We start from the raw sequence: 21,761 nt of genomic DNA, 5'->3' as shown, positions 1-21,761 counted from the left end.
CAAAAACAAAACGGTGCTAGCATAAACAATTACTGCAGATGAAGAGAACAAGCCAGGTCAACACATGCGGCACTGCACTCACAATAAGTTGCGCTGCACAAGTCTATCGGCAAAAATGCGTACTACACAAGCTGTGAACACGGCAATGTTATTACGGATTTTTTTTTTTGGGGGTACCCCCTTGTATAACAGCGGTACCGACTCTACTGACATCTAGTGGTCTAGTGATCAGATAGTGTACATGGGGCTACAAAGGATACGTCCAAATGTACAGGGCACCACATTCCACATGCACAAAACAAGAAAGTCTGTTGAATGGACATGGTTGCCGATACACTTTTCGCACGTCGCATTGAGTACCCCCTGCAACGACACTCAGGTCGACAGTAATGCGTATGGTTTCGCATGCTTCAACATGTACAAAACAAGAAAGTCTGTTGAATGGACATGGTTGCCGATACACTTTTCGCACATCGCATTGAGTGCCTCATGCACCGACACTCAGGTCGACAGTAATGCGTATGGTTTCGCATGCTTCAACATGTACAAAACAAGAAAGTCTGTTGAATGAACATGGTTGCCGATACACTTTTCGCACATCGCATTGAGTGCCTCATGCACCGACACTCAGGTCGACAGTAATGCGTATGGTTTCGCATGCTTCAACATGTACAAAACAAGAAAGTCTGTTGAATGGACATGGTTGCCGATACACTTTTCGCACATCGCATTGAGTGCCTCATGCACCGACACTCAGGTCGACAGTAATGCGTATGGTTTCGCATGCTTCAACATGTACAAAACAAGAAAGTCTGTTGAATGGACATGGTTGCCGATACACTTTTCGCACGTCGCATTGAGTACATCATGCACCAACACTCAGGTCGACAGTAATGCATATGGTTTCGCACGCTTCAACACTGACGCTCTGCATCGTGTAGACCAGGCTTCTGTGCATGGGAGCTTCGAAATACCGCCGCAGATGAAAGTCTGGGTGTTTATATCCGCAGAATGTATTGCGTGCAGCGTACCACTTAAACAAAACTGCACTTGGTTCGAATTCTCGGTTGATATTAGCGTTGAGAGTATTAATCAGGCAACAAAATTTAGTGTCCGTCTATGCACTATCATTTGCCGAGAACTTCGTTTTAATATTTTCGACAGTTGGCATTTTTAAAAATTACATTACGGAATGAGACACTAAAAGTAGTGGATGAATATTGCCATTTGGTCAGCAAGCCGCAGAATACGATGGCCGAGGAAGACAACGTTTAGATTGTAGATCAGCTACACAGAGAAAAGCGTTACCGAAAAAAAAAAGAAATTTGTTACCATCTAATAGTAATTTAAATGTTACGAAGTTTTTTTTTGTCGCCTTGCACAGAAATGAGACGCGGTCTATGAACAGTTGAGACAGGATGAGAGTGGGAGCTCTTGAGATACGGCGTTAGAAGAATGCTGAAGCCTGCATGGGTAGGCGGGATAACTACTGAGGAGGTACGAACTCGATTCCGTATTCGCACCGCAGTCGTAGATTTCCGACCACCAGAAGCAGCAACATCGTAGAATGTTAAATCTTTTTCCTTCTGGTAAGAGGCATAACACGAACTTCTCATAAGCAACCAACATTCAACTGGCATTTCTCAATGAGAAATCAGCCGTGCACTGTTCCGTTATGTGCAGACCGTCTGTTAGTTTATCCAATGGTGCAATTACTCTTCACATCAATCTGACGTTTGTTGTGTGCCGTCCGCCTTTACGCTGTTGAAACCGTAACACACCCTGCAGTGAACATACGATAGGTTCAGATTTTATGGTCCGATGAGGGCTTAGTAGATAAAAACTTGCTGGACAATAATAGGAGAGGTGTGTCTTCCAGCATGACTTAAGACCGCGTTAAATCGCTTATTACATCTCTTAAAAAAATAATGTATAACTAATATATTTTTAAAGGAAACACTCTCCTAGTAAATTTGTTTGTCCTTTGCTTTATCGTGATCTGTTACTGATTTTTAGTGAAGTTAGTTTTTACGTTTAGCTTTCAAAAAAATACGAAAGAGGTATAATAAGCAAAATAATGAATTTCGTAGGTTGCCAATTACGTATTATTTCTGGTTTTATCGAGCGCCAGGCTCCCTAATAATGGTTGAAACTGCTCTGAGCACTATGGAACTCAACTGCTGTGGTCATAACTACTTCAACCTAACTAACTTAAGGACATCACACACATCCATGCCCGAGGCGGGATTCGAACCTGCGACCGTAGCGGTCGCGCGGTTCCTGACTGTAGCGCCTAGAACCGCTCGGCCGCTCCGGCCGGCCAGGCTCCCTACAAATTACTGTAAGTGCAATAGCGTAGTATTGCTCAGCTGCAGTTCACTGATCTGAAATTATTACTATCACAGAAAATAGGCAAGTTTTAATAAAATTACTTCACTGGATTCCTTCAATTAATCTCACTGAATATTTTCACATAATTTCTTCCTCTCCGGCTATCAGATATTGATTGTGCTGTGAAAAAATATTTTTAAATGTACCGCGTAATGGCGGCTAATTGTTAACAGAGATCACTGTTACTCGCTGCGCAGCAGCTGGAAACATGCCAAATAATTTTCATTAAATATTCTTTTCATAAGATAATTGTGGCGTAGGTTCTTGAAATAACTCACGGAGATCACTTTATACTAATATATTCTTACTAGGACACATTTTACACCATTAAATATTTGGAATTACGTTACGAAAGAAACAAATGCTAGCGCAGCACAATAGCTTGCGTACCTTATTCCAGCTAACACCAGAACGAAGAGAACAAAACAGACTAGACAGAAGAATGAGCGTTGCATTGTGTTTTACACTCTTATAAAGATAATAATACGTCTTTTAATTACTTACACATTATAATCTCATACAATAAAAATGTCTTTTCTGCATCTATCGATCTATATTGTATATTTTTACAGTTAGTGTTATTACATTTCGCACAGAAATCGATGTTTGCAGTTCATTTTGAGTCACATACAGTCATTTTTATTTATGTTTCACCTCGATAATGGTGAATATTGCAAAAGGGACACTACAGGCTGCTATCACAGGAGACAGTTCGTGGCCTTCGCGTACACGTTTGCTAAACGGCTAGGAGAGAGGCTGTACGGGTATTGAACCGCAGCCCGAGGTCAGAGAACCGCTTAGCAGACGTAGAGGGCAGAGCGTGGGCTATCACCGTTCACCGTTACGATGCTCTGCGTAGCCGACGTCGTAAGCGAATGCAATGGCTGCCGTGACCCGGGTAACCGAGCTGTTCGCCAGGTGAGATGCGGACCGCTGTGTATGCAGTGGGTCCCCCCAGCCCATAGCGACCACACGGAGGACCAGTTTTACAGGATGGTGGCACTTCTGTAGCGTGGTGTTTAATTGCACAGTAGAAGGCACTTCGTTTGTGAGGGAAACACACAGAAAAAACCTCGACGTTTTGCCGCTGACGTTTGGAGTCGCATGAAACAATCGTCAGCTGGGGCGCGTCTTGCCAACACGAAGAGAGAGTTGTAACAATGGTGTAAAATGCGTTCGGGTCAAAAATGTCCGGAACTGACGGCTAGATGTCACGTGGAGCGGACCCGTCAGGATGACACGCGACAGGGAGTATCGTGTTGTCAGCAGACGAGCAGCAGAATGGGTGCGTCGGAGGGCCCTCTGACTTCATCTACGTCTACGTCTACATCTACATCTACATGGATACTCTGCAATTCACACTTAAGTGCCTGGCAGAGGATTCATCGAACCACCTTCACGATTATTCCCTATTATTCCGCTCACGAAAAACTCGTGGAAAATACGAACGCCTATATCTTCCCGTGCGATCTCTGATTTTCCTTACTTTATTATGACGCTCGTTTCTCCCTATGTAGGTCGGCACCAACAAATTTTTTATCTCATTCGGAGGAGAACGTTGGTGACTGAGATTTCGTGACAAGCTTCCGCCGCACCGGAAAACCCTTTTCAGTTTTAAACATGGCTGTTTCTCAGCTAGCGAATACATTTTTCAAACATAAGAATTATGCAGCCAGATGGTTGCAAATAAGTGTTTGGTACAACTCACCTAGGTTTCAGCACATAGTAAGAGTGCCTTGAAACCTCGTGGCAGATTATAACTGTGTGTCGGACCGAGACTCGAACTCGGGACCTTTGCCTTTCGCGGGCAAGTGCTCTACCAGATTCGCAGCAGAGCTTCTGTAAAGTTTGGAAGGTAGGAGACGAGGTACTGGCAGAAATAAAAGGTGCTTGGGTAGCTCAGATGGTAGAGCACTTGCCCGCGAAAGACAAAGGTCTCGAGTTCGAGTCTCGCTCCGGCACACAGTTTTGATCTGCCAGGAAGTTTCACACCAGCGCACACTCCGCTGCAGAGTGAAAATCTCATTCTCGGCTATGAGCGCCTTCATCAGAAAGAAATTTTGAGAAACCGTAAAATTACATTGTGAGTAAGCAATAGTCACAGAGAAGCTACGCTCAAGTCGAAAAGGAAGTAAAATACGTTCCAGCCATCTCAAGTATGCTTAGCTAGGAACAACATCTGAGTAATGGCTGCTCTAAATTGTGACCATTGCTTTTTCACGATGTAATGTTACGATTCCTGAAACTTTCGTTCTGATGAAGACACCCTTAGTAGGTGTCAAAACCTAGGTCAATTGTACCAAACAGTTATTTGCAAACGGTTGGCTGTATAATTACCATGTTTAAAAAAAGAAACACTTTTGTTTTAATGATGTTCACTCCAAACCCTGCATCATGTCAGTGACACTCTCCCCCATATTTCTCGACAGCACAGTCCGCGCTGCTCTTCTCTGAACTTTCTCGATGCACTCCTGTCTGGTAAGGATCCGACACCGCGTAGCAGTACTCCAAAAGAGGACGGACGAGCATAATGCAGGCAGTGGTGTTCGGCCAATACGTCGCAGTCGTCTAGTGTGGACTAGGCACTGTAAGTCACCTGAGTAACAAATCCACTAGGGACATTTCTACCCTTCCAGTGCTGCACACCAGACGATTTTTGCTGGTATGTAAGGATGTAGAGGCTTGTCTCACTAGGGGTAAGATAGATACTGCCTACAGGAAAATTAAAGAGACCTTTGGAGAGAAGAGAACCTCTTGTATGAATATCAAGAGCTCAGATGGCAACCCAGTTCTAAGCAAAGAAGGGAAGGCAGAAAGGTGGAAGGAGTATATAGAGGGTTTATACAAGGGCGATGTACTTGAGGACAATATTATGGAAATGGAAGAGGATGTAGAAGAAGATTAAATGGGAGATACGATACTGCGTGAAGAGTTTGACAGAGCACTGAAAGACCTGAGTCGAAACAAGGCCCCGGAAGGCAGAAAGGTGGAAGGAGTATATAGAGGGTTTATACAAGGGCGATGTACTTGAGGACAATATTATGGAAATGGAAGAGGATGTAGAAGAAGATTAAATGGGAGATACGATACTGCGTGAAGAGTTTGACAGAGCACTGAAAGACCTGAGTCGAAACAAGGCCCCGGGAGTAGACAACATTCCATTAGAACTACTGACGGCCTTGGGAGAGCCAGTCCTGACAAAACTCTACCATCTGGTGAGCAAGATGTATGAGACAGGTGAAATACCCTCAGACTTCAAGAAGAATATAATAATTCCAATCCCAAAGAAAGCAGGTGTTGACAGATGTGAAAATTACCGAACTATCAGTTTAATAAATCACAGCTGCAAAATACTTACGCGAATTCTTTACAGACGAATGGAAAAACTGGTAGAAGCGGACCTCGGGGAAGATCAGTTTGGATTCCGTAGAAATGTTGGAACACGTGAGGCAATACTAACCTTACGACTTATCTTAGAAGAAAGATTAAGAAAAGGCAAACCTACGTTTCTAGCATTTGTAGACTTAGAGAAAGCTTTTGACAATGTTGACTGGAATACTCTCTTCCACATTCTAAAGGTGGTAAGGGTAAAATACAGGGAGCGAAAAGCTATTTGCAATTTGTACAGAAAGCAGATGGCAGTTATAAGAGTCGAGGGACATGAAAGGGAAGAAGTGGTTGGGAAGGGAGTAAGACAGGGTTGTAGCCTATCCCTGATGTTATTCAATCTGTATATTGAGCAAGCAGTAAAGGAAACAAAAGAAAAATTCGGTGTAGGTATTAAAATTCATGGAGAAGAAGTAAAAACATTGAGGTTCGCCGATGACATTGTAATTCTGTCAGAGACAGCAAAGGACTTGGAAGAACAGTTGAATGGAATGGACAGTGTCTTGAAAGGAGGATATAAGATGAACATCAACAAAAGTAAAACAAGGATAATGGAATGTAGTCGAATTAAGTCGGGTGATACTGAGGGAATTAGATTAGGAAATGAGACACTTAAAGTAGTAAAGGAGTTTTGCTATTTAGGGAGTAAAATAACCGATGATGGTCGAAGTAGAGAGGATATAAAATATAGACTGGCAATGGCAAGGAAATCGTTTCTGAAGAAGAGAAATTTGTTAACATCGAGTATAGATTTAAGTGTCAGGAAGTCGTTTCTGAAAGTATTTGTATGGAGTGTAGCCATGTATGGAAGTGAAACATGGACGATAACTAGTATGGACAAGAAGAGAATAGAAGCTTTCGAAATGTGGTGCTACAGAAGAATGCTGAAGATAAGGTGGGTAGATCACGTAACTAATGAGGAGGTATTGAATAGGATTGGGGAGAAGAGATGTTTGTGGCACAACTTGACTAGAAGAAGGGATCGGCTGGTAGGACATATTCTGAGGCATCAAGGGATCACAAATTTAGCATTGGAGGGCAGCGTGGAGGGTAAAAATCGTAGGGGGAGACCAAGAGATGAATACACTAAGCAGATTCAGAAGGATGTAGGTTGCAGTAGGTACTGGTAGATGAAGAAGCTTGCACAGGATAGAGTAGCATGGAGAGCTGAATCAAACCAGTCTCAGGACTGAAGACCACAACAACAACACACTGTGAAGTGGAAACGCGAAGAAACAACCACTGTTAAGCAAGACCAGACAGGCGTCACGTAGAGACGGTCAGGGACCATCGAGCATTGGACTGGTTACAAGACATCGCATGAGGTAAGCGGAGGAATGACTCGTGAGTTGCAAAGTGGTGCCAGCAGCCCACCTAGCACGGTGACTGTCTTTAAGGGTCTAAAGAGAACGGAGTGCGGTGGTCGAACTTCTCATAAGCCAGCGATTTCTGTAGCCGATGCTAAGAGACTCTTGACTTGCTGTAGAAGGTGCCCCCACTGGACGGTGGATTACTGGAAAGAATGATGTGGAGTGATGGATCAGACTACACCTTGTAGTAATCCAAGGAAGAGTTTGGATTCGGCGAATGCGTAGAGTGCGTTACTTGCCATCATACGAAGTGCCAACAGCTAAGTTCGGAGAATGCTGTGCTACATCATGGGGTGTTTTTGTGGTTAGAGTATGGACCCCTTACTGCGCTTAAGAATCCGCCAAAAGTGGAAGGGTATGAACGCATTATGCAGCATTGCCACAACACTCACCTTGTGATAACAACACGCGCCCCAGTCCCTCGTGGTGACAGAGGATCCGTAGACGCGATGATTGTCGTTAGAAATGTGCGAGTCCGTCACATGCCGCGATCGTTCCTGTGAACCACACAATTTGCTTCCTCTAAAGATGTCCCTTCGCTCCGGTGAAAGCGCTCGGTCATAGCCTCATATACAAGTCGCGCTGTAACTCTGATAATAGAAGGTGCATTCAAGTTCTAAGGCCTCCGATTTTTTTTTCTCCGGACTGGAAAGAGATAGAAACATGCGCATTGTTTCAAAATGAGGCCGCGTCCATTGTCAGTACGTCCCAGAGATGGCAGCACCGTACAACAGATGGAATTTTACCGTCAGCGGCGAGAATGAGAACTGTTTTAAATACTTAAAATGGCGACGTTTTCCTTACTTGAACAGCGTGCAATCATTCGTTTTCTGAATTTGCGTGGTGTGAAACCAATTGAAATTCATCGACAGTTGAAGGAGACATGTGGTGACGGAGTTATGGATGTGTCGAAAGTGCGTTCGTGGGTGCGACAGTTTAATGAAGGCAGAACATCGTGTGACAACAAACCGAAACCAACTCGGGCTCACACAAGCTGGTCTGACGACATGATCGAGAAAGTGGGGAGAATTGTTTTGGGGGATCGCCTAATGACTGTTGAACAAATAGCCTCCATAGTTGGCATTTCTGTGGGTTCTGTGCACACAATCCTGCATGACGACCTGAAAATGCGAAAAGTGTCATCCAGGTGGGTGCCACGAATGCTGACGTACGACCACACGGCTGCCCGTGTGGCATGTTGCCAAGCAATGTTGACGCGCAACGACAGCATGAATGGGACTTTCTTTTCATCGGTTGTGACAATGGATGACACTCTCCGTGGCCGCACATTCACCAGCCATGCTGCTATTGCCTCAGCGATTTTCCAGTGGTCAAAACAGACTCCTAAAGAAGCCTTCGCTGCTGCCATGGAATCGTGGCGTCAGCGTTGTGAAAAATGTGTACGTCTGCAGGGCGATTACGTCGAGAAGTAACGCCAGTTTCATCGATTTCGGGTGAGTAGTTAGTTATAAAAAAAATCGGAGGCCTTAGAACTTGAATGCACCTCGTATACTACCATAATCTTTAAAGGCAGAAGGCCGAAGTGTTTAAGCTTGAAAGAGAAATTTCAAAATTAATTTTGCAAAATTTTAAGAAAAAAACAATAATCATAAGCTTAAAATTTAAAATAGCTGACAACAGATAATTAAACACCGGTGGCGCTCAGAAGCCTCCAGGCAGGTCGGTCTGCCCTCGTTCACTTATGCGAGACAGGTGGTGAGTCCAACTACACTTGATGCGTCGGAACCCAACCAGGGGACAGCCACGGACAGACCGACCAAACGACTTGCTTGCCACCAATCGGTACACGAGAATATAAACTGCCAAAAGTTACGAAGTACACAACACGAATGGACGTGGCTTCGGCAGTTGAAACTACTGCTACTCAACTCTGACGTCCTGGGTCGGTGAACCACGAAGCTCGTAGCGATCGGACAGCTCCGCACAAACTCCGACAGTGCGCAGGGACCGCCAGCGGACCCAGCCGGCTGCACCGCGCGGAGATAAACTTCGCTGGTCCGCAACAACCGACCGACTGCCTGCTGGTCCGTCCGCGACAGCTGCTCCGTCGCGACTGCACTGCTGGTGCGTCTCCCACTCACCTGCAGACACGCGACGGCGGAAATACTGGCTCGGACCCAACCTTGCAGAGGAAACACGCCCACTGGCTAAACCACAACCGTGCACCAGGAAAGGACCGACCCAAGTTCCACAAGATGGTAAGTGAAGGGGCCCAGAAGCGCTCAGGGAATCAGTTGCGCGTCGCCCGATGAGACGGCCGACCTCACAGAGCCAGTATGCCGACAACATTTGAAATGACTTGTCAGAGGAAACCACGCCAACTACACGCACAACCTGACAAACACCTGCGAGAAGACCTGAACGATACCCAACACTAACTAAGCACTTTTCTTTTTGTCATCAGTCTAGTGACTGGTTTGATGCGGCCCGCCACGAATTCCTTTCCTGTGCTAACCTCTTCGTCTCAGAGTAGCACTTGCAACCTACGTCCTCAATTATTTGCTTGACGTATTCCAATCTCTGTCTTCCTCTACAGTTTTTGCCCTCTACAGCTCCCTCCAGTACCACGGAAGTCATTCCCTCATGTCTTAGCAGATGTCCTATCATCTTGTCCCTTCTCCTTATCAGTGTTTTCCACATATTCCTTTCCTCTCAGATTCCGCGTAGAACCTCCTCATTCATTACCTTATCAGTGCACCTAATTTTCAACATTCTTCTGTAGCACCACATCTCAAATGCTTCGATTCTCTTCTGTTCCGGTTTTCCTACAGTCCATGTTTCACTACCATACAATGCTGTACTCCAGACGTACATCCTCAGAAATTTCTTCCTCAAATTAAGGCCGGTATTTGATATTAGCAGACTTCTCTTGGCCAGAAATGCCTTTTTTGCGATAGCGAGTCTGCTTTTGATGTCCTCCTTGCTCCGTCCGTCATTGGTTATTTTACTGCCCAGGTAGCAGAATTCCTTAACTTTATTCACTTCGTGACCATCAATCCTGATGTTAAGTTTCTCGCTGTTCTCATTTCTACTACTTCTCGTTACCTTCGTCTTTCTCCGACTTACTCTCAAACCATACTGTGTACTCATTAGACTCTTCATTCCGTTCAGCAGATCATTTAATTCTTCTTCACTTTCACTCAGGATAGCAATGTCATCAGCGAATCGTATCATTGATATCCTTTCACCTTCTATTTTAATTCCACTGCTGAACCTTTCTTTTATTTCCATCATTGCTTCCTCGATGTACAGACTGAAGAGTAGGGGCGAAAGGCTGCCTTGTCTTACACCCTTCTTAATACGAGCACTTCGTTCTTCATCGTCCATTCTTATTATTCCCTCTTGGTTGTTGTACATATTGAATATGACCCGTCTCTCCCTATAGCTTACCCCTACTTTTTTCAGAATATCGAACAGCTTGCACCATTTTTTCCAGGTCGACAAATCCTATGAAAGTGTCTTGATTTTTCTTTAGCCTTGCTTCCATTATTAACCGTAACGTCAGAATTGCCTCTCTCGTCCCTTTACTTTTCCTAAAGCCAAACTGAACGTCACCTAGCGCATTCTCAATTTTCTTTTCCATTCTTCTGTATATTATTCTTGAAAGCAGCTTCGATGCATGAGCTGTTAAGCTGATTGTGCGATAATTCTCGCACTTGTCAGCTCTTGCCGTCTTCGGAATTGTGTGGATGATGCTTTTCCGAAAGTCAGATGGTATATCGCCAGACTCATATATTCTACACACCAACGTTAATAGTCGTTTTGTTGCCACTTCCCCCAGTGATTTTAGAAATTCTGATGGAATGTTATCTATCCCTTCTACCTTATTTGACCGTAAGTCCTCCAAAGCTCTTTTATATTCCGATTCTAATACTGGATCCCCTATCTCTTCTAAATCGACTCCTGTTTCTTCTTCTATCACATCAGACAAATCTTCACCCTCGTAGAGGCTTTCAATGTATTCTTTCCACCTATCTGCTCTCTCCTCTGCATTTAACAGTGGAATTCCCATTGCACTCTTAATGTTACAACCGTTGCTTTTAATGTCACCAAAGGTTGTTTTGACTTTCCTGTATGCCGAGTCTGTCCTTCCGACAATCATATCTTTTTCGATGTCTTCACATTTTTCCTGCAGCCATTTCGTCTTAGTTTCCCTGTACTTCCTAGTTATTTCATCCCTCAGCGCCCTGTATTTCTGTGTTCCTGGTTTTCCCGGAACATATTTGTACTTCCTCCTTTCATCAATCAACTGAAGTATTTCTTCTGTTACCCATGGTTTCTTCGCAGCTACCTTCCTTGTACCTATGTTTTCCTTCCCAACTTCTGTGATGGCCCTTTTTAGAGATGTACATTCCTCTTCAACATACGAAGACAAATCGGGAGTCGATGCGCAAACACACACAGCCGACTCATGAACGATCGGCGAGCCAAAACGCGTCGTCCGGTAGGAGGACCGACCTGCGATCCACCAAGACCGTGGCGCGGCTCAAGTGGTGCGTGGCGGCAACGGTCGGGAGAGCGCTGTGGAGGCAGACCTCACTGCTCCAACCCGACTGCACTAGTGCCGCAGTGCAACTCCCCGACTGGCAGGTCCGGACTGCGCTCCAGACGCGTTCCCACTGGCTGGCAGACCCGAACTTTCAACCCGAACTGCGACCAACCCCCTTACAACAGACAACGAGCGGGAAGTAATAGCAGCCGAGCAAAGATACTACGAGAGGTAATATATCGATACACGCTGGTAACGGCGCTCACGGTCAGGCAAAGCAGGAACTCAGTGACAGCAGTAATTTAAATTAACGTAGTGAGGAGGAAGTACGTTAAAAACAGGGAGTAAAATACATCATGGCGGGAACACGAGCCACACACGGTTCACTACGAATATTCGATATTAATGTTATATTGTGTACTGCGTGCGACAGAGGAGCAGTTTCGAAACGATGTTTACGCCAGCATGACGAAGCAGCCTGCCACAAAGCAGCATATGTGAGGTAATGGTTTGTGAACAGTAAGACTGTTTTCTACTGAAATGTCCCCTTAGAAAAATTAATGAATTACTGTGCTGATAAACCTCTTACATTATTTGATTTTCAAACAGCTGAGCAGAACTGAACGTACTCAGACATTTCGCTCTTTACCTATTCTGATCAACACTAAACTGACACAGAATATTTTTAGCGAAACGCAATCTGACTTTCAATAATCCCTACAAAAGAATGGCCCTGACTAACATTAACCTATACCTTTCACAAATCACTTACCTCACAAAAATCTTCGTTACTCGAACTACTGCAATACAGCGAGCGCCACTACTGCCAGCTAAATAAAAGATTCAAACTACTGAAGGCACTAACTACTGATAGGGATAGTTAGCAAATGAAAGATTTTGATAGAGAACGAACAATGTATTTACCTTAATAGTGTTCAAAAGTCATAATATATATAGCAGTTTTTGACATCCAGTCCTACAAATTTACTGTCTCTGATGGACACACGTCCACATCATCCGCTCTCAAAACTCCGCCATTTCTCTCCCCACATCCACCATTGCTGGCGGCTCACCTCCAACTGCGCAACGCTACGCGCTGTTAACATCCAACTGCCCAACACTACAATACAGAATATTTCAACAATGTCAACCAGCCACAGACTGCACATAGCACAGCCAGCTATTTTTATATAGAGCGCTACGTGGCGTTACCAATATGAAAACCTAAACAGCCTACTTACACTACTCCTGGGGATTAATTCGATATTATTCACGCAAGCACATTCAGATACTTCAATGAAAGTGTTTCCACCAGTCACCATACAGTTGAATGGTGCACACAGCTCATATTAATATCCACTAAAAGCTGTCCAGATCCTTTTGACCAGATAATGTAGATTCATTAGAAGAAATAAATATATTTCGGACCTACGTCCCGATTCTAGGGCACTGTTCTTGAGCCTGGAAACTTTTAACACCTGCGGTTAATATTAAAGGCTGAGAAGAGTGGCTCTTTTTGACTTGTGTTCTCTGAGGACCAGTACAGACGACACGATTTGTCAGTCGGAGTGCCGACATAGGACCTACTCTTCCACACTTTCTAAGTCGTATAGCTCAAAGTCCGTAAGTACATGAACAAAACAGCGCCTACTTCTGTTGCTTCGGTGACGGAGAAATATCGTCTTTAGGTTCATATACCGTCGTGTCCCGAACTGATTAACGCAACCATGTCTTTTATGAAGTCAACGTGAACGAATTTCCCGTCCTTGAAACAGTTCTGTGAAGAACTTTCCATATACATAAGGACTGGAGAGACTTTTCATATGTCTTTATTTGCGTAATTTGAAACGTCCCCTTTCAACAATTATATAGGACTGTGCTTAACCTGACACACAATGTTTTTAGCGCAACGCACTCTGACTATCAAAGATCCCTGCAAAAGAATGGCCCTGACTAACATTAACCTATACCTTTCACAAATCACTTACCTCACAAAAATCTTCGTTATTGGAACTACTGCAATACAGCGAGCGCCACTACTGCCAGCTAAATAAAAGATTCAAACTATTGAAGGCACTAACTACTGGTAGGGATAGTTAGCAAATGAAAGATTTTAATAGAGAACAAACACTGTATTTACCTTAATATCATCAAAAGCCATAATATATGTAATTTCAGAACTCCGCCATTTCCTTCCACACATCCACCACTGCTGGCGGCTCACCTCTAACTGTGCAACGCTACGCGCTGTTCACATCCAGCTGCCGCTGTCCAACACTACAATGGCAGACAACAATGCAAACTAGCCACAGACTGCACACAGCACAGCCAGTGGTTTTCGTACAGAGCGCTACGTAACGTTGCCAATAAGAAAACATAAACAGCCTACTTACATAGCACCCATGCTCCCACAAAAAAATTTTACAAATTGTTTTGGGCAGTGGCCAATAATGATTTGAAAAATTTTTTCATAATTACAATAACAAAGATATCAAATGCACACACTTATTTATACAATGTTGGTCAAAAGCTAAAATTTTCTCACAGTCCATAAAGACAGTCCTGATCATTCATCACAGTAAAACTGCCGTTTCTTTAATCAAAGTCTGAGCAGTAAAAGACAATGCACACGGAAGTTGTGGATGTCCATGCAGTCTTGAAGAAGTAGTGTTGTCCTTCCAACAGAAAGACAGTGCTGACTCTTGACATGCTGACAGGTAATGGGCCACAACAGAGCATACCCACAGCAGAGTCAGTCGAAGTTGATGAATATTGGTAGGTAGGTCATCACAGAGTAGACCCACTGTAGCCCTGGTAGAGATTGTGGTATTGGTGGGCCACCAGAGGTGCAGACTCACTGCAGTCCTTGTAGAAATAATGGTATTGGTGAGTCAGCAAAGGTGTAGACCCACTGTAGTCCTTGTAGAAATAATGGTATTGGTGAGTCATCAAAGATGCAGACCCACTGCAGTCCTTGTAGAGATGGCCAGCAGCCATCTGTTGTGACTGTGCGGGTGCACAATCACCATTGAAGAGTCTTGCAGTTAATATAGCAAGTCCATAACCACCACTTGTGCACTCACAAAGTTTTTGGGAATTGTCCTTAGAACCAGCAATGCTGTCATCCAGTCCCTTGCTGAATTATTAACACACGTGCAAACACTATCAGTCCCTACTTCTCACATATTGTCCATATACTATGACCAACAGAAACGTGTGCAGTGAAATGGAACTTACAAGTTACTTAATTTGATGAACTGCTGTCAATTACAATTTTATAACATAAGAAAACAATTACAAAGGTACAAAATACATCATTAAAGAACATAACAATACAGATAACATTTGTAGTACAGGCTTTACAACAGAATAGAAATAAACATATACATCAGTGTTACAGGAATTATGACATAAGTAAATACATAAAAGATCAGAATAACTTGCGAAACATCAACTTCACACATGAGCAACAAAACAGAACAGATAAATAATGTCTAAACATCTTTACAAAGTAAATATCAGAGTACTAGAAAAATTCTACAACATAGCTCTCATCAGCTAATCACATAAAGACAGGAAAAACACAAATACACAAGGGTACACAAACATATAGAGGGATGACACAAAAGGAAAGGACAGGGTTTGTTTTACTGCAGTATTTTGCATGGAGATCTCCCTTCGTTCATCATTATTCCCAAAAAGTCCTATCTAAGCCTGCTTTCTGTATTCTGTTCACATCCTCAGTCAAAAATAGTTTTTCTCCACTGTACAGTATCCTTTTTTTTGCCAGACCATTTTCTGATAGCTTCTCAATGCATTTCTTATAAATTCATCATAGTTAGTTTCTTATATAGTCTACTCCTCTTAAGCTAACTTAAATCTACTGAGCTCAGATGCTAAACTAAGGGACGAGGCAATGCAGCAGCACATAACAAATTAACACAAACAGCAATGCAAAAAAAATGGAAAATTGCAAAGCAATCTACAGTAAATCTAAATTACCAAGCAATGCAACATTACAACTAATATGAGCCAATGTGCAGCAACAAGAAAAATAAATGAATAGTAAAACTAGCTTATAAGAGTAATACAAAGTGAAATTTAGTAGCACTATGCCTGGAAAACAGCAGCTGCAAATATAAAAAATATAAAACTTATATCTATACATGACAAAGCTCAAGCAGAAAAAATATTACAGTAAAAATGGCCATGTTTAATACCTATGTCACATCTTAACACTAGAGTGATGTATCACGAGAACTTACACAAGCAGATAAGTTACCAAATCGTAAAGAAATTATTTATGCAATTCCTGTGAAGGGAAATGTCTATTTATGTGCCCTCGTTTTCTTGGAAGTAGATCATAAATTTCTTATTGACTGGATCTGTAGGCATAAAATAAATATATTAGTACATATATTAAATGTTATTTTAACCAATGCTGCAGTGCAGCTAGAAATTAGATATTAAAGAAAATGAGCAAATATGTACAAAGGACGGCATGGCAGGGTCGCCATATGAAACCTCCCCTTTCAACAATTATATAGGACTGTGCTTAACCTGACACACAATGTTTTTAGCGCAACGCAATCTGACTATCAAAGATCCCTGCAAAAGAATGGCCCTGACTAACATTAACCTATACCTTTCACAAATCACTTACCTCACAAAAATCTTCATTATTGGAACTACTGCAATACAGCGAGCGCCACTACTGCCAGCTAAATAAAAGATTCAAACTACTGAAGGCACTAACTACTGATAGGGATAGTTAGCAAATGAAAGATTTTAATAGAGAACAAAGACTGTATTTACCTTAATATCATCAAAAGCCATAATATATGTAATTTCAAAACTCCGCCATTTCCTTCCACACATCCACCACTGCTGGCGGCTCACCTCTAACTGTGCAACGCTACGCGCTGTTCACATCCAGCTGCCGCTGCGCAGCACTACAATGGCAGACAACAATGCAAACTAGCCACAGACTGCACACAGCACAGCCAGTGATTTTCGTACAGAGCGCTACGTAACGTTGCCAATAACAAAACATAAACAGCCTACTTACAAATTTGACAGTTGATTGGTTAGTTTTATCTTTTATAAATTATTTACGCGACTTTTATCGGAATGACACGGAAAGACTCAGTTTTGAAGGGAAGTACACATTATTTCTTGAGTATGGCTACTTGTGGGCTATTCACAGGTTACTAAATTGTACAGGGACTTTAACTTAAGAGAATCATTGCATTAATCTTTGGTGCTACTTTTGTGACTATCGGTACATCTTCATTTTTTTAAACTACAGGTGCAAGTTGTTTGTTTAAAAATTCGTCTACAGAGGTGCCTGGAAGAAATGTTGAAAGTAGGTTTTATAAATGCTCAGCTACACGTCAGGGTTTTTATATTACTGAAGAAATGATCGAAGATGTTTTTGTTCCCACATACTGAAATCCGTTCTGAGACATTCACAGATTTAGCCTTGACAAATAAAAGTAATAGCTCCACGAGGAATTGGAGCTATTCCACTCAAACTGTGATAGCTGATTTATGGCGGATTTCGTGGAGTGGCGGTTAAAATGCCTAACTTCTTGAAGAGGACTGTAGCGATGAGTGTGATATAACACTACACAATACTGCCACTGCTCGTTTTTGTGCAGTTAGCACTTTCTAAATGGTGAGTTACTCCACAAGTTTATTCCACATGACGTTAATGAGTGGAACAATGCATAAAACGCTAAGCTGAGTTGAACGACTTGCGATTATACGAAGAGGAAAGAAGCTCCCAATACGAAATGTTCGAACACATTCTACCACATTTAATGAGTCTTGTTGACGACACACACACACACACACACACACACACACACAGAGAGAGAGAGAGAGAGAGAGAGAGAGAGAGAAATATCAAACCTTCCTCAGTTCCGACAAAACGTAACGTATTTAATTTCATGGTTTCAAAAGTAGCGTCACATACGTATCTTTCGTCCATATACTTTGCAAATAAGGTAGCAATTAACATGAGAAAAATACACACATAAAAAAAGTTTTGCTTCACCTCGGTCCCGAGAGTTCCGGAACCTGTACAGAAAATTGGAATAGAGACCAACATGGACATCATTTCCGTCCTTTTTATTTCTCATGAAAACCACACATTGCATGTTGTACCACCATACAGCGAGACCTTCAGAGGTGGTGGTCCAGACTGCTGTACACACCGGTACCTCGGTACCGCGTCCTCTTGCATTGATGCATGCCTGTATTTGTCGTGGCATACTATCCACAACTTCATCAAGGCACTGCTGCTCCAGATTGTCCTACTCCTCAACGGCGATTCGACATAGATCCCTCAGAATGGTTGGTGGGCCACGTCGTCCATAAACAACCGTTTTCCATCCATCCCAGGCATGTTCGATGGGGTTCATGTCTGGTGAACATGCTGGCCACTCTAGTCGAACGATGTCGTTATCCTGAAGGAAGTCATTCACAAGGTGTGCGCGATGGGGGCGCGAATTGTCTCATACAGGCGTTGCCGACCGCAGTGCTGTATTCTGTCTCTTTACGTAGCTCTGTATTTGAATACGCATGCCTGTACCAGTTTATTTGGCGCTTCAGTATACTTACTTACACACACACACACACACACACACACACACACACACACACACACACACACAAACTTGTTGTGGTCTTCAGTCCTGAGACTGGTTTGATGCAGCTCTCCATGCTACTCTATCCTGTGCAAGCTTCTTCATCTCCCAGTACCTACTGCAACCTACATCCTTCTGAATCTGCTTAGTGTATTCATCTCTTGGTCTCCCCCTACGATTTTTACCCTCCACGCTGCCCTCCAATACTAAATTGGTGATCCCTTGATGCCTCAGAACATGTCCTACCAACCGATCCGTTGTTCTGGTCAAGTTGTGCCACAAACTTCTCTTCTCCCCAATCCTATTCAATACTTCCTCATTAGTTATGTGATCTACCCATCTAATCTTCAGCATTCTTCTGTAGCACCACATTTCGAAAGCTTCTATTCTCTTCTTGTCGAAACTATTTATCATCCATGTTTCACTTCCATACATGGCTACACTCCATACAAATACTTTCAGAAACGACTTCCTGACATTGAAATCTATACTCGATGTTAACAAATTTCTCTTCTTCAGAAACGCTTTCCTTGCCATTGCCAGTCTACATTTTATAACCTCTCTACTTCGACCATCATCAGTTATTTTGCTCCCCAAATAGCAAAACTCATCTACAGCTTTAAGTGTCTCATTTCCTAATCTAATTCCTCAGCATCACCCGACTTAATTCGACTACATTCCATTATCCTCGTTTTGCTTTTGTTGATGTTCATCTTATATCCTCCTTTCAAGACACTGTCCATTCCATTCAGCTGCTCTTCCAAGTCCTTTGCTGTCTCTGACAGAATTACAATGTCATCGGCGAACCTCAACGTTTTTATTTCTTCTCCCTGGATTTTAATACTTACTCCGAACTTTTCTTTTGTTTCCTTTACTGCTCGCTCAATATACAGATTGAACAGCATCGGGGAGAGGCTACAACCCTGCCTCACTCCCTTCCCAACCACTGCTTCGGGCTTTCACGAAGTAACTTATCTTACGCTTTGGTTCAATCTACGTTAGAGTAGACGTGTTCAATCACTGCTACCTGGATATTTTTTGTGCCGCCGTCTGCGAACATATCTGGTTTGGGTTTGTGAACACCTGGAGAACTTTACTTGCTACCATGGTAATGCCGACGGTGAAGCACGAGAATATGGTGTTAGGATACTTGTTTCTTTTTTCGTGGTTAGGGTGCGGTATCTTTACTGCAGTTAAGAAAACACTGAACGCCTTAGCATATGAACACATTCTACAGCAGTGCGTACTGCGTACAGTAGAGGTGCACTTCGGAGAGAATGACTGTACTAGCACGACAATGCACCAGTCGCAAAGCAGCGCCTGTTAGCGAATGGTTTGTGTACAGTAACGTTCCTGAAACGGACTGGCCTTCCCAGAGCCCCGACCTAAACCCAGTGGAACACCTCTGGAATGGGTTGCAGCGTCAGCTTCTCTCCACACACCCGAGTCCAACGTCACCATCTGGTCTGTTTCGGCTCTTCAGAAAGAATGGAGAATGGACTGCCATTTCTCCGCAAACATTCTGACCCCTCATTCAAAGTGTCCACTGCAGAATGAAGCTGCCGTGAAGGTGACGGGCGGACACACCCCGCACTAATTTCCACAAACAGTTATCGGGATACTTCTGATGAGATACAGTATTTTGGGAAACATGAGTCTGTAATTGCTACATCTGTTAACATTTAAACCAGATAAGAGACCGGGGACAGTGGTGTTTAGGGCGGCTGTCGAAAAGTATATAGCCTAACAAATATAGGGCAACGGCCTTGCCACAGTGGATACACCGGTTCCCGTCAGATCATCGAAGTTAAGCGCTGTCGGGCGTGGTCGGCACTTGGATGGGTGACCATCTGGGCGCCCATGCGCTGTTTCCATTTTTCGGGGTGCACTCAGCCTAGTGATGCCAAATGAGGAGCTACTCGACCGAATAGTAGCGGCTCCGGTCAAGAAAACCATCATAAACGGCCGGGAGAGCGGTGTGCTGACCACACGCCCCGCCTATCAGCATCCTCAACTGCGGATGACACGGCGGTCGGATGGTCCCGATGGGCCACTTGTGGCCTGAAGACGGACTGTTAACAAATATAGAATGACAGAAATTTCATAATACCAATTTATTTTTCCAGTACAATAGCCATGTACAGTAATACACTTGCGGGCACGCTCAGATAACTTCTGCAAACCATTCAAATAAAAGGTCTTCGATTTCAAATCCAGCCAAGCGTTCACGGCATCAATCACTGCATCATCATTGTGAAATCGTCGTCCTTTGAGGTATTTTTTTAGGTTTGGGAAAAGAAAAAAAGTCTAAGGGAGGCAAATCTGGAGAACATGGCGGATGACGAACAATTCGAACCCGCAGTCTCGCAGAGTTTCCAGTGTTGCGAGGGCTACGTGTGCCGATGCGCTGTCCTGATGAAAAAGAACTCCGCGCGCCAATTTTCCGCACCCTTTTTTTTACTCTCCTCTCAGAGGGTGCAGGAGGGTGCGGTAGTATGACGCATTGACAGTTAACGGCCTTTTGCAAGTAATCCACCATAATTACCCCTTCTGCATCACCTTACTGGCTGATTTTTTGCACCTCGAATTTTTTTGGGGTAAGGGGGTGAAGGATGTCTCCATTGTTGTGACTGTTGTTTTGTCTCAGGATCAAAGTGGTGAACCCACGTTTCGTCCATTGTCACATACGTTGCAAGAAAGCCGTCTTCATCCGCTTCAAATTGGCGGACGATTTGTTCACAGCACTGCACACGTTCCCGTCTCTGACGTGCTTTCAAGTCTTTCGGGACCCACAGAGATGAAACTTTGCGCATCCCAAAATATCCACAACAATGTCAGTAGCACGACCACGGGAGATTCCAGATGTGGTTTCAATGTTCTGCAACGTTGTTGGACGATCCTGCAAAATCGTATAGCGAATTGCAGTCACTGTTTCATCAGTGGCACGTCTGAAGTAGGACACCCAGTTTTTCACTGTTGCGTAAGACGGAACACTGTCCGTAAGTGTATTCCACAATTTCCTTCGGCGTCGTTCTGTTCAAATGAAGTCATTCAGTCACAGCACGGTTTTTGATTCTCCTGATACCCTCCCACTTTGTTTGCACTACGGTAAACAACGCATCCTAGCGGCAAAACTATCGAAGCTGGAGCCGCGAAATTTGACTTGCATATCCGCAAAGGGTCACCATAAACTAGGTGTTGTTTTTTGTGCGAGACATTACGGTAACTACCTTTGGCTAGACACTTTTCGACCGCCCTTCGTATTTAGCTTTCTACCAAATAACGCCACATTTATGACTCCTGATAGTCTTCTGGTGGTAATAGTATGCTACACCACATCGTGTCTTCACCGAATTACGTTTCTCATGTCTTTAGATTCGTTAACGTCTTGAAGTCATTTGTACACAAATCTAGAACTTAACAATTGGCTTTGGCTGGTGATAGCATGGGCAC

General features: G+C 43.5%; 1 pseudogene; it reads left to right on the top strand.

Moving 5' to 3' along the window:
- Nucleotides 1–20,064: 20,064 nt before the first annotated feature.
- On the top strand, nucleotides 20,065–20,182 carry LOC126106920 (5S ribosomal RNA; annotated as a pseudogene).
- The last annotated feature ends 1,579 nt before the right edge of the window (nucleotides 20,183–21,761 follow it).

The sequence above is a fragment of the Schistocerca cancellata genome, chromosome 10 (genome assembly GCF_023864275.1).
Source record: "Schistocerca cancellata isolate TAMUIC-IGC-003103 chromosome 10, iqSchCanc2.1, whole genome shotgun sequence".
NCBI classification, from domain to species: Eukaryota; Metazoa; Arthropoda; class Insecta; order Orthoptera; family Acrididae; genus Schistocerca; species Schistocerca cancellata.
This window is presented reverse-complemented; position numbering and strand designations above follow the sequence as displayed.